Source organism: Periplaneta americana, chromosome 13 (genome assembly GCF_040183065.1).
Source record: "Periplaneta americana isolate PAMFEO1 chromosome 13, P.americana_PAMFEO1_priV1, whole genome shotgun sequence".
Taxonomy (NCBI): Eukaryota; Metazoa; Arthropoda; class Insecta; order Blattodea; family Blattidae; genus Periplaneta; species Periplaneta americana.
The window spans coordinates 169,042,051-169,059,620 of NC_091129.1; the positions used below are offsets into that span (position 1 = coordinate 169,042,051).

The 17,570-nt window shown below is 37.5% G+C and overlaps 1 non-coding gene across 1 annotated transcript; it reads right to left on the reverse strand.

Annotated features, from left to right (window-relative positions):
• Positions 1–3,145: 3,145 nt before the first annotated feature.
• TRNAC-ACA (transfer RNA cysteine (anticodon ACA)) lies at positions 3,146–3,221 on the reverse strand. Its single transcript has one exon. It is a non-coding gene; the product is annotated as a tRNA-Cys (tRNA).
• Positions 3,222–17,570: the final 14,349 nt, after the last annotated feature.

Consider the following 17,570-nt stretch of genomic DNA (forward strand, 5'->3'; position numbering starts at 1 on the left):
AGAATACCGACCTATCTTAGAGGTGGCGGATTTTCACTCGCTGCACACATTTTGAACGGCCGTAACTACGTAAAGGTGACACGACCTTCACTCGACCGCAGCTGGCTGCGTGCTGAGTCACACTACACTTGACGTCATAACCAGGGAGCGGATTTTTATGTGCTAAAAAATTTAAATAGGCTATATTTATTTTTTATGTGCTAAAAAGTACAAAAATATTTGCTAAAAATAAAAATATATATATTTTTTTAAATATGACAAAAATACCTTACTTAGCTTGAAAAAAAAATGTTACTAGGCACTCACCAATCACACTTGAGTATCAGTTGCTAGTAGTTGGCCGAGAATTGCAGTGAACAACAAAGGTCATCTCCAAATTCTCCATCACAAATGCATGCCCATTATCTCTGAACAACGACTTATACTGTGAAAACGATCTTTCCACATCACAGGACGTCAGACGTGCAAATTTAAAGAGAGGAATGTCACAAACACAAACACCGTCAATTTCACCTACAGGCACACCCTCCAATACTTGAGCAACTTTACACATTTTTTATATCCACTGTTTTGCCGTGAATGCACACGTGAAGCAGCTGCAATGTGCTTGTTTCCAGACAAATGTTGGGTTACCTGACAGCTCTGATCTGCACTTACTGATCTACCACATGGTTGGCAAAATAACACTTTTCCGTCGGTAGTAAAAATGTTTTTAAATTCATCTACATATTGCTGTAGACGCAATCTTAAATTCGATTTGATTTTAGGTATCTTAAGAGGCTAATATACACATGTCTTAACGTAAAAAAATTTTTGTAGCTACTGACTGACAATGTCGGAGAAAAGCTTCCCATAGCGACGCCACCACGTCTACACTACGCAGCTTATGCTTATGGTCCGATAACGGGGAATCACAACAAGATGTATTTCCTCACTTCATAGGCATGAACGAGAGGCGAGAGATTTGTTTAAATTAAATCATGTTTATACCCGAGCTCTTATCCGTTGTGTTTCACAAACAAAGCGCGGAATGAAATCATCTTCAGCAACAATAAACATTCCTATTTATGTGATGCAAAATCTCTCCTGCTTGTCCATGTTAATTTATTCTCATATAGTAACACTGATATGCTACCAAGCAGTTCTCAGAACTTGAGGCGATACTATTACAAAAATGGATTACAGATACACCACACAGCCCATAGAAACACGAAGCAACCAAGAATTCTTAAAAAGATAACATATTTCTGACTGATATAATTGATTTAGTTTTAAAATATTTAAAAGCTACTGTAAAAAAATTACTTAATTAAAAAAACTCCAAGATTTATGTGTTTATAATAGATTTCCTGAAAATATGTATTTACATAATTTTTTTGTGAAAATATGTGTTTTATGTGAAATAAAATTCGGGTTTTAAACTTGAAACTTTACATTCGGAATTTTTAACTTTGTTAATTGTGTTTTATCACACACAAGAAAAATATTTAATTACATAGGAATCCGCTCCTTAGTGATCACATGACAGCGACGCCATCTTCTCGTATTCATCTCACCGCAAGAGCATGGTTCTCGGCACCTACCAACCCACAGGCCCACTTTCTTAGACACATCGGGCTTATGTGAGGGCGGCAATGAACCTCCGGGTTCTCTAAAAGCCATTTTAAGTAAGTAGGCCTACATCGAAAAATAGATACAGACATATGGTTGGACTACGTGCAACTTTGACAGAAATATCAAAATATTTCTTCAGAGTAAACCAAGAAGACGAAGATTTGCATAACATGCGTACGAATAGAAGGTAAAAGGAGTAAATTGAAGAGAACTAAACAGCTGAGAACTCACAAGGCAACTGTTGATGAGCTCCTGTCGAAACCTCCCTTCACTCTGTGCACATCAGACACCCGTATTGGCTGCAAGGTTGAGATTATCAGTCGATTATTGCATGAACAAAGGTCATTCTTCTGTGGATGACGTGCTATTTTATTGTGACTTGTACGTAAATGTTCTTTCAACAAAGTTTGAGCGATTTTAAAAGGATCCTGGCTTGCGGATAACAACTGTAATATTATGAATGATCACTGGAATCTTCATTAAAATGCTCTGACATATATCGGATATGTAAACGGATACGGGAGGAATGTTGAAGTAGCTCTTGAGAGAAGTCGTTAGTGAATACTAAAGGCTTCTTAGAACGTCATATAAAACTACAAACCGATAGAAAAGTAAAAAGAAAAAACAAAAGATTGGAAAAATCAGCCCACAGGATAGTTCAGAAAATAGAACAAGCTTCATTCACAACTTCATGATTTCAGACTCACTAATTTCACAACAAGGAACAGAAACTGTCCATAAGGGCGGGCCGGACTTCGGGAGCTCTACTGCGGTCGGGTCGCTTGTTTTCGAAACAGCCTTTCGTTCCCAGAGGGTGAGAGACAAGTTCCGCATCCTTCCTGTTGTAGCGCGCCCTTAAAAATATCAGAGAAGTGCTTCACCCTCCCCAGGCAATGTGTCCAGCTCTCTTTCCAACAGAAGAGGGTGGAGACTGCTGGGGGTGGAAGAAAAAGTAGATAAAACCGTGGTGTACGGGGGTGTTTCCTGCGAGCAATATTTCACCCCGCCAGCGGATGCGTTCGACGCAGTAGTGATTGGTGTAGGGCTGCTGGGGTCCAACACGACACCAGCTCCAACTAGCGGAGTGTTTGTAATTAATGCTGGCACAGATTGAAACAAATGGCTTCCGCCGTCTGCCTGCAAGAGTGTTCTATCGGCGCACCTTCGAGACTTCGACCTTCGGGTTTTCAGATGTATACTATTTATTCCTAATTCAAGTGTGAGTGTAAAGTAACAGCACACTCTCCTTCAAATTTTTATAAAAATAAACGTCCTGAATGTGACACATAGGCCTACTGTCCTTGTCATACATTTCACGAATTTCTCACAAAATACAGTTCTTCGTTGTCTCACCGTGGTACTGCTACCTTCAGTTAACTTAGATGAAATTATTAGCATCTAGTTTTCTGCATAATAAACACCAGGCAATTTACAATCCAACGTAGTGGAATATCTTAATTCATTTCAAAATTATTCCGTTTAAATAATTATATGTAGACTAATTATTACTATTTAATACGAGAAAAATTCGTACCGGCACCGGGAATCGAACCCAGGACCACTCAGCTCTGTGCGCTGAGCGCTCTTTCCAACTGAGCTATGCCGGACACGATCCACGGCGCCGGCCGAACCCCTCTCGTAATGCTTTTTACGGCCTTACTACCTGCATTTGAGACGGTACACGTCATATATGCAGGAGCGCATATTTAAATGACTTTGTGGCCATATTCAACATCAGTTCGTGACAACTGCTAACGGTTAATACATCACATATTCATTTTGTATGAGGTCTCGCCCACCTCATTGAATACTACACGGCTATTATGAAATAGCCAATATGTATTATTACTATTTAATACGAGAAAAATTCGTACCGGCACCGGGAATCGAACCCAGGACCTTTCAGCTCTGCGCGCTGAGCGCTCTTTCCAACTGAGCTATGCCGGGACACGATGTATATGTAATTATGTTTTACACAAATTCACGTACAACAGAAATTCACACACTGCCGCCACTCGCGAATATTATTTTGCCATTGATATATGTATTGATATATATTACGCAAAAGCATTTGTTATATGTAATGGTGGACCTCACATTTTCACGAATCTTGCCATTGACAAAAATTAATATTTGAACTGACACAGACTACATATTAAATGTGAAGTTCATATTATCTCGCTGGCATGAGAGGAAATTCCTACCTTGTCCCTTCCCAACAAAACTCTATTTTGTAAAATGACCATTTTTTCAAGACTCGTGCCCTCGTGGTTCTGACTGGCTTTTACATTACTTGTGGCTATGATAAAATATGTAAGGTCTGGAAAAAAATAGTTTCCAGAAGAAAAAAGATCCTATTAATTACACTAAACGACGTGATAACACGAAAAAATACGATGACAGACAGTTTATGTCATTACATTTATCATGTGTAGGAGAAGAACTCAGAGCTGTGAGAGCGAATTTGGAGTGAAACATCACTGCATAGGTAAGGATTATAGTTACACATGTAAGGCATCGTATCGGGATAAATTGACTCGTAAATACTGAATTCAATAAAACACTTTCAATAGTTAAAAAAAAATTGCTGTAACGGCTAGGCAGACTGTACTTCGTGAAGCCCTGAAGAGTATATTTTGCAGCAGTTGAAATGAGAAAGGAAAGTAGGATAAGTGCCGTGCCGACGGTAACTGTGCGACGACCCGCTGGCGGCGGAGGGGGCGGAGGGGGGTGAGCAGGCAGGGAACTGGCACCCGCTTCCCTTCACACGATGAGGAAGCACGCTTGCGTCATACACCTCGCAGGAGTCGAACCCATACACTGTAGGAACTACCACAGGAGCACAAACCCGAGCTACATGCATCCGACAGACAAGGAAGGATGCAGAGCGGTGTTGCCGATTTCAGGGAATTTCTTCAAATTAGAGACCTTCTATAAAGAAGAGGGAAATTGAGGATTTGAAGAAAATGCTAAACTTTTGAGGAATTTTTGGCTTTGATTTGAATCTACGGAAGAAATATGCAATAAAAAACTGAAGACTAGGCCTACATATTTTCGACCTTTCATACAGGACTACAAGTGTTGTAAATACCCATAGCTACTGTCAAAATTTCACGAGAGAATCCCTGCGAGGGGAGTAGACCTATGGTCCTTGCGGGGTAAGAGGAGAGAGTGACCGCATTTTCCGCCCTACACTGCACTCACACATACACTCAACCTAGTAACTCCACACAGATACACATCATGCATAGCGTGGCTCGCGGAAGTGGTGTGGAACTTGAAAATGGGTTTCAGTCCTGCCATCTATCCGCAATATGTGGAACCCGAATCACGCAAGTGAATTAGGTAGGTAGGCAATGGATAGACACACTTTTATTTTGATGAATAAAATATCATGAAAATTTAGAATTCAGTTGTTCTCTTTTGTACTGTGTTCTTAGATTCCTTTACTAATACAATTCCAAAAGACGTAACCATAAAATATGAAAGAAATGTGAACCTCCGTTTCCCTGAAATTAATTTTAAAGCTTCAGGTAAGGTTGCACCTTGTTAGTCACTGTTTGAAGTGTAAGTTAGGTGTAGGCCTATTATAAAACAGCAATGCGGTAACATGAAAATTTTATTGGTATTGTAAAGGAAAACAGAAGTCTGCTACCAGGCATTTCTTGCAGCAATCCATAATTCGCAGATATGTTGAGGAAATTTGGAGAAATTTTGCCTGGTTGGCTGAAGAAATTTCAGAGTTGAATTAAATTGGGAACTCTGCCACGTTTGGTTCCTATCCGGACATACGACTGCAGACGAGCGGCAAGCTGAAGATAGAATTCTTCACTATATGGTTTGTACTACGTCCCTAACGACCGACTATATTAATTTTTCAAAGTATTACCTCTCCTTGCACTCTTAAATCTTAATGTGAAGAATTGTTCCAATTCAGATTTATTTTTGCAGATAACAATTTCCCGAATAAAGAAATGCGGTATACCTATACTTGTTTGTTTGAAAGATGGGACATGACAGTTAAGCGGCCGAGCTTGGAACTACAGCGCTATGTTGCCAATATGGACTACCACGCTGTCAGCTGATCGAAGCTAACAGTTGACGTTAAGATGGCTGACGTTAAAACATTCATTGACAATTAACGCGAATGTAAGAAAACAATACAAAAATCGACAGAGAATCAAAGACGAAACGTACCAATGCTAACATTGTGTGCACAATAAATGTCTCCAAGAGAGCTATTAAGCACTCGCCGCATGGGAACGGTAAGTTTGGCAACTCAACCGTTGTTACCATAGCAACAGGCCTACCACTCTATGTGACATTCAGTTGTTTTTCCGATCACAACGCTCCTGTCATGTCCCATCTTTCAAAAAAAATAAGTATAGCATATTCCGTTTTACTTGCTAGTTTTTATGTAGATATGATTATTAAAGCCGTTTTCAGGGGGCTCCACAGTGGGCCACTTCTTGAAGTACGACCCACTTTAAGGCCTTTAATCCATGTAAATCATTCACCGACTGCATTTCAATCATGAAAGTTGCAAACAGGCATGTCCAAAATTCTCTAACAGATTTCGCAACATCAGTGGCAGCTATAAAAATAAACTACGCAATACAGAATGGTAATCTGTCATTACAATCAATCTGGTGCGGATTATCCCGGCGTGAACTTTCAGTTGTCGACCGCGATAGCTTAAATCCCACCCAAAAATAGTTCATATCGCATAAATGTTATCAACAAATTTCTCATACAAGCCAGCCACACTTCAAGATCGTGATGGATGGAAAGTAAATGAATCCTGATAACACTGCCGAGGCCTTCTTACGCGACTGGATGCCTTCTATTGATTGATTGCTTCCTATTTAACAACGCTATATCACAATTGTCACCGCAGAAAAACAAGAAACGTGATGGATTATGATGTATCAGATTGTTGGAGATTTTCAAGAACAAACCCGAGGCTATTAATTACGATAAGAATGACATTACTGCATGAACGTTAAGACGACGCTGCGATGCACTTCACGGATTTATCTTAATTGCCTCATTATGCAGAGTGCAACAATCGAGTTTAATCCCCTGTTCAACAAATGACGAAAGAGGCAGAACTGTCGACTGCAGCAATGATTATACTGCCTACTGCAGACTGTTGCAATATTTCCTAATACATTGTGAAAGAAGATCAAGAGATATGGACAGACGACAAAGATATGACAAACTCAGTAATGGAACATGAGAAAATAGATGTCTTAAAATAAATAGAAAGTTGACAGAACACATGAACGAAGGAAAATCTATCAAAGAAGGCTACAGTTGCACTGCGGGACGAACGCCATAAGGCCCGTCACACACTTGCAGAGTTTACGCCAGCGAGAAAATTAAAAAATTGATAACATGGATTCAAATGGACGTCCACACACTGGAAGAGATTCTCGTTCGAGGCAAAAACGTCGCGCGAGTGTTTCGCTGGAATCGGTAGCTCAGCGAATTTTCTTGACACATTTATCAAAGATGTTTGACATTTATACTCTTTATGATGATTGAATGTAGAAAAAGATATGACAGGTGGCGAGGAATTGTATTGTTTTTATTTGAAAATGAGGAAAGATGGCTCATAATTGCAGTCAGAAACTTATCGAACTTGTACGATGTCACCCGTAGGCCTATTTATATGATACACGGGATGAAAACTATAAAAACACGAAACTTGAAGAAGAAATCTGGAGATTTTGATGAGATTTAATAGTATTAATTAAATATTTGAAATAATGTATCTATATGTCTTAACAGTTTACATAATTTTAATCAGAACATAGCAAAGAATCCTCTAGCATATCATGAATGGCAAAAAACTGAGGTCCATTCAACCTGAAATAACGTCTAAACGTATCATCATTCAAATCGAAACCAGTGTCCAAAACTCGCCCTTATTTTCGTAAGATACAATGTGATTTTCAGATATTTCTGGCTTTAATTTTAGGCCTACTTTTTCTTTTCATTAACAAAATATGTTCATATAACTCCATTTCCTCATCATCTGAATACTCAGATTCAACATAGCGTTCGTACGTAATTTGTAAAGTACGACAATATACTTACAGGTTATATATTTAAGTACGACAATATACGTAAATACATAACCTATAATATTTCCCTCAACGAGTCATTACTATAATCAGAAAAATGCTTTCTGCATGAAGGCAGTGCATAGATGATCATAGCGAGGTGTGATCTGTGATAGCGAGAACTCGCCAAGTGTGTGGAGGAAGGCTCTTCGCCTCTTTCTCGCAACACATTTCTCGCTAGCGAAAACTCTTCAAGTGTGTTACGGGCCTAACTGGGCTTCATGAAACGGGCTTAACCACTGCGACTGTAAATTATGGTTTGCGCCAATACAAACAGTACTGAAATTCTGCGCTTGTACGTATCGTATCCATGGTGAAGTTTGTTTATCTGAACTCACTGTTGTATTGTTGATACATAATATGGTGAAGATTTGCTGAAATGATTCTCACAGCAGAGAAGGTGTTTATCGTAGACAGAGCATTATTTTCGGTCATACGGAGCGGGGCGTCAGAATGGACCCAGCTTGCGCCACGTTAAAGAGCAGTACCAGGAGTGACTTAACAATTCGGCACCAAACAACACAACAACATTAGCTGTCGTCGAGAAGTTCCGTCGTACGGCATCAGTCTTATGTCAGCTTGCATGTTATATTGACTTATCTTGATTTTCAGAGTATGTTTGTAATTTCAGTACTAGGAGCGATAATTTCATTACTGTCTGTTTTGGCGCATACAGTAACAGTATTATTATTATTATTATTATTATTATTATTATTATTATTTTTATTTATTTATAAAAAATTGGAGATTTATCCTTCGAAGAGGTGGAAAAATATAAATATCTTGGACCAACAGTAACAAATATAAATGACACTCGGGAGGAAATTAAACGCAGAATAAATATGGGAAATGCCTGTTATTATTCGGTTGAGAAGCTTTTGTCATCTAGTCTGCTGTCAAAAAATCTGAAAGTTAGGATTTTTTTAAACAGTTATATTACCGGTTGTTCTGTATGGTTGTGAAACTTGGACTCTCACTTTGAGAGAGGAACAGAGATTAAGGCTGTTTGAGAATAGTCTAAGGTTCTTAGGAAAATATTTGGGGCTAAGAGGGATGAAGTTACAGGAGAATAGAGAAAGTTACACAACACAGAACTGCACGCATTGTATTCTTCACCTGACATAATTAGGGACATTAAATCCAGATGTTTGAGATGGGCAGGGCATGCAGCACGTATGGGCGAATCCAGAAATGCATATAGAATTTTAATTGGGAGGCCGGCGGGAAAAAAAAGACCTTTGGAGAGGCCGAGACGTAGATGGGAAGATAATATTAAAATGGATTTGAGGGAGGTGGGATATTATGATGGTAGAGACTGGATTAATCTTGCTCAGGATAGGGACCAATGGCGGGTTTATGTGAGGGCGGCAATGAACCTTCGGGTTCCTTAAAAGCCAGTAAGTTTGTATGTATGTATGTATGTATGTATGTATGTATGTATTATTATTATTACTATTACTATTATTATTATTATTATTATTATTATTATTATTATTTAGTACTAAGTTACGCCTATTAGTATTATCTTCCTCTGATGTTCTCGTATGTGTCTATCAATATTGGTATTGCAAGTTGTAGCCTATAGTTATAAAACAGGAGAACTCTTTTTTCTGTCTATATTTTAGACACAATAGTGATTGGCAAGTAGAATAGACCTACTATAAAGACAAAAGTAACGGCTTGATAATAATAATAATAATAATAATAATAATAATAATAATAATCATCATCATCATCATCATCGACACAAGCAATGTGTATTTAAGAAGAGTTCCCTGTTTGACAAGATCCATGGTAATATTTTCTCATAACTTTGAGCAAATAAATTGTAGCTTCTAGTTCCACACTTTCCTGTATTTTAATAATACGAAAATTTATTAAAAATACTGGAATTTGTAACAGCTTACTTAGTAATATGCACACATAAATATTAATTTTACATGTATTTTTATTGGAAACTGAATATTTCCCAAAAATCTTTTTAAGGTAACGCTGAAGCGTACAATACTTATCAAGGAACGCTTTCTGCAAATTTGAAAGTCAGTGAAGTTCCCTTTGCTGAAAGAATGCAGTTAACATTAATGAGTGGCTTGTACAAGCGACTGCGATATTCGTACCACCCTGGCAAGATTTAAACTCGCGACTCTGGGACGAAGTAGCAAGCGTGTGCTTTTTAAATAGGAAGTGACGAACTGCATGGTATACTCCCCCCTCCACTCCTGACAACTTTTAAAAGTTATTTTCACTACCTATATTCGTACGCTCCAGAATTACAGAAGAAACTGAAGCCAGCACTTCCTTGTAACGGCAGAATGCGACAAAACGTGAAACATTACAAAATGAAGAAAAATTGCCTTGCAGCGTTTGTTTGCTCCGAAATGCTAGAGTTAGCGGACGTTCTGTTTTGAATATTATTGTCGCTGATTTCCAAAAAGTAACTGAAATAATTATTTTAAAAATTCAAAGGGAGATAACATATTGCAGCATTTCTTGGAATCAAGCCCTTCGCGATGTTAAATTTATAAAAACTGACTGTACCTCTGTCAAATTCAATCAAACCACATTTCAGTCGTAGGTTCCCACATATTTACCTTTCCTTCTGCTTCCTGATGGTGGCTAATACTTTACAATTCTGATACGCCAATAAACTCAAAAATCTCTCACCATATTACGTTCAAGAATCTAAGTTATTGTACTTCCAACAAGTAAAGCCGTTAGAAGTGGAGTTGATCGATGTTTATTATTATTATTATTATTATTATTATTATTATTATTACAGGTAAAATGTAATGTAGCATTACATAAATATAAAATTTAAACTGTCTGGCTTATATAAATCACAAATATAGAATATATAAACGTAAACAAGGGGAAGGTGAAAAGTGTTTGAGACAGAAAGGTGCGCACTCAAGATTTCTCAAGGAGGCACATATTGTGATTTGTGAAAGTGAAAACTTAACACAGAATAAATAGAATATCCAGGTTCTCAGTTGTTCGGTGGGACCGGACATGTTTGCTTGTCAGCGGCGGCATCATACCCTCCCTCACTTGCAGTCATCTTCGCTCTTTGATTTCGCCGCAGCTGAACACAAAGTCTAGTCGAATAAACAAAGCTGTCAAAGAGTTTGACGTTAGCCACTCACGAACTCCAAAAGCCGAGTTTCATACACTTCAATGGGAACAATGCTGGGGAGGAAATGAAAAATTTTTCGCTCAAAATAATCTCGGTTGACAGGATAACAAAAGCTCACCCCTGTTTCTGAACAGCGTCCACAATGTTGGAGGTCTAGCCACCAGCAAAGAAACCCTCTGTAATGACAGCGTAATTGTTATTTCACACTGTATTAGCTACTTCATTCTGAGAAGGGGTTGTTAGTTAGCACAAAGCCTGTCTCGTTGCCTTGGAGACAGGACGGAGTCGGCAATCAGTGGTTGTGGATTTGTAAACGAGACCAGCGGCACAGAGTTCCTAATGGTTTTACATACATACATACATACATACATACATACATACATACATACATACATACATAGACATCATTTTATTTTTACTAACATTTTTAACATTAACTTGCCTATACCTCTGGATCAACGCCGTTTGCTACCACCTTCCACGACTGGAGTTCGATGATACTGGCGTAATATACAAACAAATCAATTTACTAGGTATAGGAGGGAAGAAAAGTAGTTCATCCATTTACGTAAACTAGGAAATATTGCGCTTTTGTGTTTGATCATTTTCATTAGGTTTTTGTTTAATCAAAATACAGTACAGTATTAACAATGAGTGTTTTTACTCACGAACTGAGCTGTCCATGTGGACGTATTCATTATGCAGTGTATATTATACTGTCTACAGCACATTAGCGTACAATATAGAGAATGAAGTTAAATTTAAAAATAATCATAATATGGATATTTAAACACATTTTTTAAAATGTGTGGACGTTCATTTCGATACAGGCTTCAGTTCTTTTGTGCATATTATCGCACTATAGACTATTGTACGTAATCCCAATTACCAGTTTCGTCCTTCGTACTAGTAACTGATATTGAAATAATTCTGTACCTACTCTATAAAAGAATACCTCACGTACTATAAATTCAATCTTCACTTCTGCCCGATCCGAAAAGATAAAATTATTCAGACATACTATCTACTATCCGTCCAAGGGGTTTTGTCGTAGGGTTGTAGAAAGGGGGGAAATCATGTGACAGTTGATTACATAATGAGGCCCTTTCATTTAAATTATTTTAAATAGTTGTATAATATTACGTAGACGTCCAATTCCCAACAGAAATTAATGTTCTCAGAAAAGAACTAAGACAGTCCAGCCACCAGCTGGTGAACAAAAGCTGGTGGGGGAAACCGGGATGCGACATAGGCAAATGGACGACAGTACCTGTCCGAAAATGATTCAATAGTGAAAGCTCTTTCGTCACTGGAAAACGCGAACATATTTTTGGAACGTACTGTTTACTGTGACCGTAAGGCTACTATGACTGTATATGCGGTCTTGGATCTGTATGGAGGACGGTTGAACTTCATTAGTAGAAGGGGTGGGAGTGAAGTACATTCAAAAACTCAGGTACAATAAAAATTGAAGTAAAAATAAAATGATGTACCTGTACATACATACATACATACATACATACATATCCTACATACACACATTACATGTACACTATATGAGGTTCAACCAAATCACATTTCTATTACGTTCACTGCATTAAGAAATGTCCATACAATAAGACAGGTTCTGAGTATTGCTGCTTGTCGTGTCCACACCCAATGACGTGGGTATGACGTCTGTTGTTATAATCGCTCATTGCTAAAGATGTGGCAGGGGAAAGAGGAATGCCTAACACTCACTTCACACAACAATGTGATGAATCGCAGTGTTCGAACTGCTCCCAACTTCACGAACGCAAGGTTTCAGGCACTGCATAATAATATGTTACGCACTTTTCACGTGCAAGAGGTGACGCGGAAGCCAGGCTGTGAGAAATTGAGCTGTTTTTGTGACGTGTACTGATAGAAGAACGAAAGCTTCCTGTTGCATTTCCAGCAGTCACCGGATGATTGCACATTGCAATGCAGAAAACAAGATTACGTCCACATACAAAACATGGGAGTACTTACTCAGTTCAAAGGAGTTTTCTAAGACTAACCAATTACCGTACAGGAAAACCAAGCTGCCAGGCAATGGACTACAATCCAAAAGTTTCACAAGAACAAATTCCAGTTATTTTCGTTCATTTAGACCAGATCTGCACAAGGTTTGCGCTCTCCGAGCCGGCTCACAGCTCATGAGCGGAATGCAGATATTAGCTGCGCTCTGTATAAGGGTGGGTGGGGTGATCTCGTATAAAATATACACAAAGGGAAGTACTATTACGAGTGCTTATGAAATGAATTCCCGTTCAGTGTTTGCAAAACTATCTTGCACTATTATTAATTAATAAGGAAATATTTATTTTACAGAAGTAATAGAAATTCTATAGCTACTTAAATGTACAATATCATTTTGTTATATTTTTATTTATCAGTACATGAAAACGAGGTTTTATGCTGTTGGCAGCTGAAAGGAACAGTAGCCTACTGATCGTAATGAAACATCAGTTACAGATGTTCGATGTCTGCCTTTATTAAAGTTGATTATAGAAAACAGTTGCTCACAAATATAAATGTTGAGCCAAACATAGCAATCATTTTCACATCGAGCCTGTGTAGTCGTGGATATTATTGCTAATGTTTAGTCTTGTAAAACTCAACCAGGCTACTAGTATTATTCAAACAATCTTTAGCCCTTAGGTCACATTGAAGATCAATAAGTTCGAGCTGTAAATCGTTAAATGTTAAATGTTATGTTCCGTCTTTTAGATTCCTCCATACTGTACTGTAGCAGTAGGTAAGCAACGTGAAACAGTTACTGAGAATAGGCCTACACACTGCACTCCACTAGATAGCTGAGTGGTCGTTTCCCTCTCCTCTACCCTAGCAAGTCTATGTCATTCTGACGTATCTTCCTCTCCGTTTCGGCGAGCGGTAAACACAGCTCTCCCGCTCCAAAGGAGCGCGCGCGCGCTCGTTGAGCGCTGTTTGTGCAGGTATGATTTAGACGTTTCATTGCATTTTTGTACTTCAATTTTTCTCTTTCTTAAATGTCACTGTCGATCTTGTCTAGAAAACCATTTCTGTTAGCTTAAATTTCAAATTACTCTACTTTTTGATTTATAAGTCAAGTTTCTCCCTCAGCATGCCTTGTAACATCTCACGCCCGCTGGTTTCTGCGCACTGAGTTTTCCTTGTTGGATGCCTGTATGCACAGAGGCAGGTCGGAAGCCACGTTTTGATGCAGTTCCGTCAGACTCCCAGCGGCGCCACTATTTGCTCCAGTCCTCGCGTGCGTTGTTACTTTTAACAAGCGAAATTGTCTTCATTATGTCGGTGCCTGCTCTGTAATTTCGTCGATTGTCTCTGCGAACTTCCATTTACCACAATTTCTTTCTAACTACTACAAGTTGCAGGCAGAAATCAAGTTGACGACCGTTAATAGGAAAGAAGTTGTTCCAAATACCAGATCAGGCCTACAGCGGAAGGACAAACAAACGCTGACAACTGCACAGTTCGAAAAGAAATATCGCTAAAGGTGAGACTCCAAGCATACTCACCTCATGCTACATGCGATTTAAAGGGAGATGTAGATCCGAACTGACCAAAAATCACATTTTCTAAAAACTAGTCTAAAATAGATATTACTTCGGAATATGTGTGATAAGAACTTTCTTGTGTTAAATTTTAACGTATCTTGTTAACATGTTTCGACCTATTTTCGGTCATCATCGGAACTGGTCGTTGTTGATTTTGGCGCATCTTGTTTCCTGTGTGGGTGCGTTCGTAGTGTAGAGTCAAAGAGTGTATGTGTTTTGAAATTGAGTTGTGTGTTGAGAATATCGTTGGGGTGTGTTTTCGTGTGTCTGTGTATTTCATATTGTTCTAGTGTGTTGAGTTTCTGTCTTTTTGGTTGGATGTGCAGTATTTCCATGTCTGTGTTGATGTCTCTGTAGGTGTGGTTGGCATTTGTGATGTGTTCTGCATATGTGGAGGTGTTTTGTAATTTTGTTATGGCTGTGATGTGTTCTTTGTAACGTGTTTGAAATGATCTGCCTGTCTGTCCTATGTAGAAGTTGTTGCAGGTGTTACATTTGAGTTTGTATACGCCTGTGTGGTTGTATTTGTTTGTTTGTGTTGTTTGTGTGTTGAGATGTTTTTGTAGAGTGTTATTTGTTCTGTATGCGATGTTGTAGTTTAATTTCTTGAATGAGGTTGCAATTTTATGCATGTTTTTGTTTTCGTATGTTAGTGTGATGTATTTTTTTGTGTTCTTGTGTTTGTGTTGTATTCTTCTGTTTTTTGTGGTTTTGTTTTGTCTTACACATACACTCTTTGACTCTACACTACTAACGCACCCACACAGGAACAAGAGGTGCCAAGACCAACAACGACCAGTTCCGAAGATGACCGAAAATAGGTCGAAACATGTTAACAAGGTACGTTAAAATTTAACATAAGAAAGTTCTTATCATACATATTCCGAAGTGATACAATGTTAAAAGTTGTGTAATCGAGATGTATAAAAATATTACATTGGTAGTGTTGGAATCTCTTAAAAAAAAAAAAAATACGGCCCAAATGTTAGTCTAAACGACTTTCAATCAAGAACAGCCACATAAGAGTTCAAGAAAGATAATTGGAGAGGGAATTGGACTAGAAAAATTGTAGAATTTTTTTCTTCAAGATTTAGAATAATTGATTTATAAATTCTTTCGTGTGCTATAAACTATACCTGTTGTTGTTGTTGTTGTTGTTGGTCACAAGAGGTAATAAAATAATTAATCATCCTGTGGCATGCATATTCAAACTTCACGACTTATCCGCAGTACCCAATTTTCAATAAAGAAGGAACATTTTCTCAGAAACTGTTTGAGATAAAGTTATGAACAGGGATAGGATTTTGATGACCTATAAATCATGAAAAAAATGTCTTAAAAGCAATGCAATTATGGCCTGAAAATCTTTCAAAAATGCCCTTAAAAATGTCCTAAAAATTGATCTTACATAATGGGCTTAGTAGGAAAAGAGGTTTGTACTACTTAATATTTATATTAGTAATTAAATTAAATTCTAGTACCAACATTTAAGTTTATTTAATTCTACATATTTTTTTCTAAGTGTTACATTTTAATTAATTATTTTACCTGATGTAGTTTCCATGTAGTCCACCACAAGGCCACTCTTATCCGGAACTAGCAGGTATAGAGGAGTCTATATTGAAGGGGTGGTTGGACTGATCCATTACATGGGGTGCACTTCGTTAAAATGGCAATATTTGTGTAGAAAAACGATTAAAATATTATACAAAATAATGGGTATTAATGGACAAAATATGTAGAGAAAATGTCAAAGGAAATAAACATTATTTTACATTAATAATGGCCAAAATTAAGTGAAAATGCCTAAAAAATGAGCGAATAAAACAAAAAATGCTCTTATGAGTTGAAACACGCAAAAAATGCAAAAAAAAACCTAACAAATATGTCTCAAAACATTCAGTTTATCACATAACACATAAATACTAAAGCAGCTATGTTTCTGGCGTACCGGAAAAAAAGATGCAATTTCATCAAAATCTTAGCCCTAGTTATGAAATTTTGCATACTCCTTTATTATTGCATAATGCAAATTTCTCTGCAAAAAATTTGTTTTTAGGTGAATATTTAAAGACCTTTACTTTGGCAAAGGTATGATATTAAAAAAAAATACTACTACATTTTGTCTCTAGGAATTTGTTACATATACAGACGTGGACAAATTATTAGATTAAAACGTTTTTCTTGGAACATAATATAATTCGTCATATCAGCTATCAGTGTAACTCACAGAGTGTCTATTGTTGTAAATATAATTGTTTACATCTTCTGGTTTATTTTTCCAATTGTTAAGTATATTTTTTCTGGCTATGTTGGTTCTACTGGTGTTTTAATTATATACTGCAGAAGACATTCCCCCGTGGCCTGCAAGAAGACCGGACATGAACGAAATTGAAAATCTGTGATCTATACTGAAGAAGAAAGTGAACAAAAAGAGACTTACAACAAAACATGGACTCATTTAAGCACTGTCTGATATCTGGCTAAATGATGCTGATATTCAAACAAAGTGTCAAACTCAATTTTCTGTTCATTACATCTGTGTAAAATACATTTTTATTAATTATTTCTACCGATAAATACAGCTTCGTTGCACATATAATTAATTTGGTCTAATAATTTGTCCACGTTTGTCATATAGAGAAAATGTGTACAAAATTTCTGAACCATATCTTTAATAGATCGTGAGAAAATATTCCCTATATTTTGTGATATCAGGTTAGGTAGGTTAGGTGGGTTCGTAATTAGGCTTCCTGACATGGTAAGGTATTGTAAGTATCATAATAGAGTCAGTCTTGTAAATACCTGTACCAAATTTCAGATAGATAGTTAAATTCTAGGAACATTGATTAATTACATATAACAGTCTATTTTTGTGAAAACGTGTTTCCACACGCGACCTTATAACATGACATATGGAGCTAAAATTCAGTTTAATACGCAATAGATATTTTAATGTGAAGCGCACCTTTACAACTAGCTACTTAAACTTACAAACGTTTCCCTAACGTAGAGCAGACGTGCAACAATATTGCAAACATTCATACGGAAAGAAACATGCTGAATGAATCCTACGACACAACTGTTAAGCGGCGCCTTGTGGTTGTATTCATA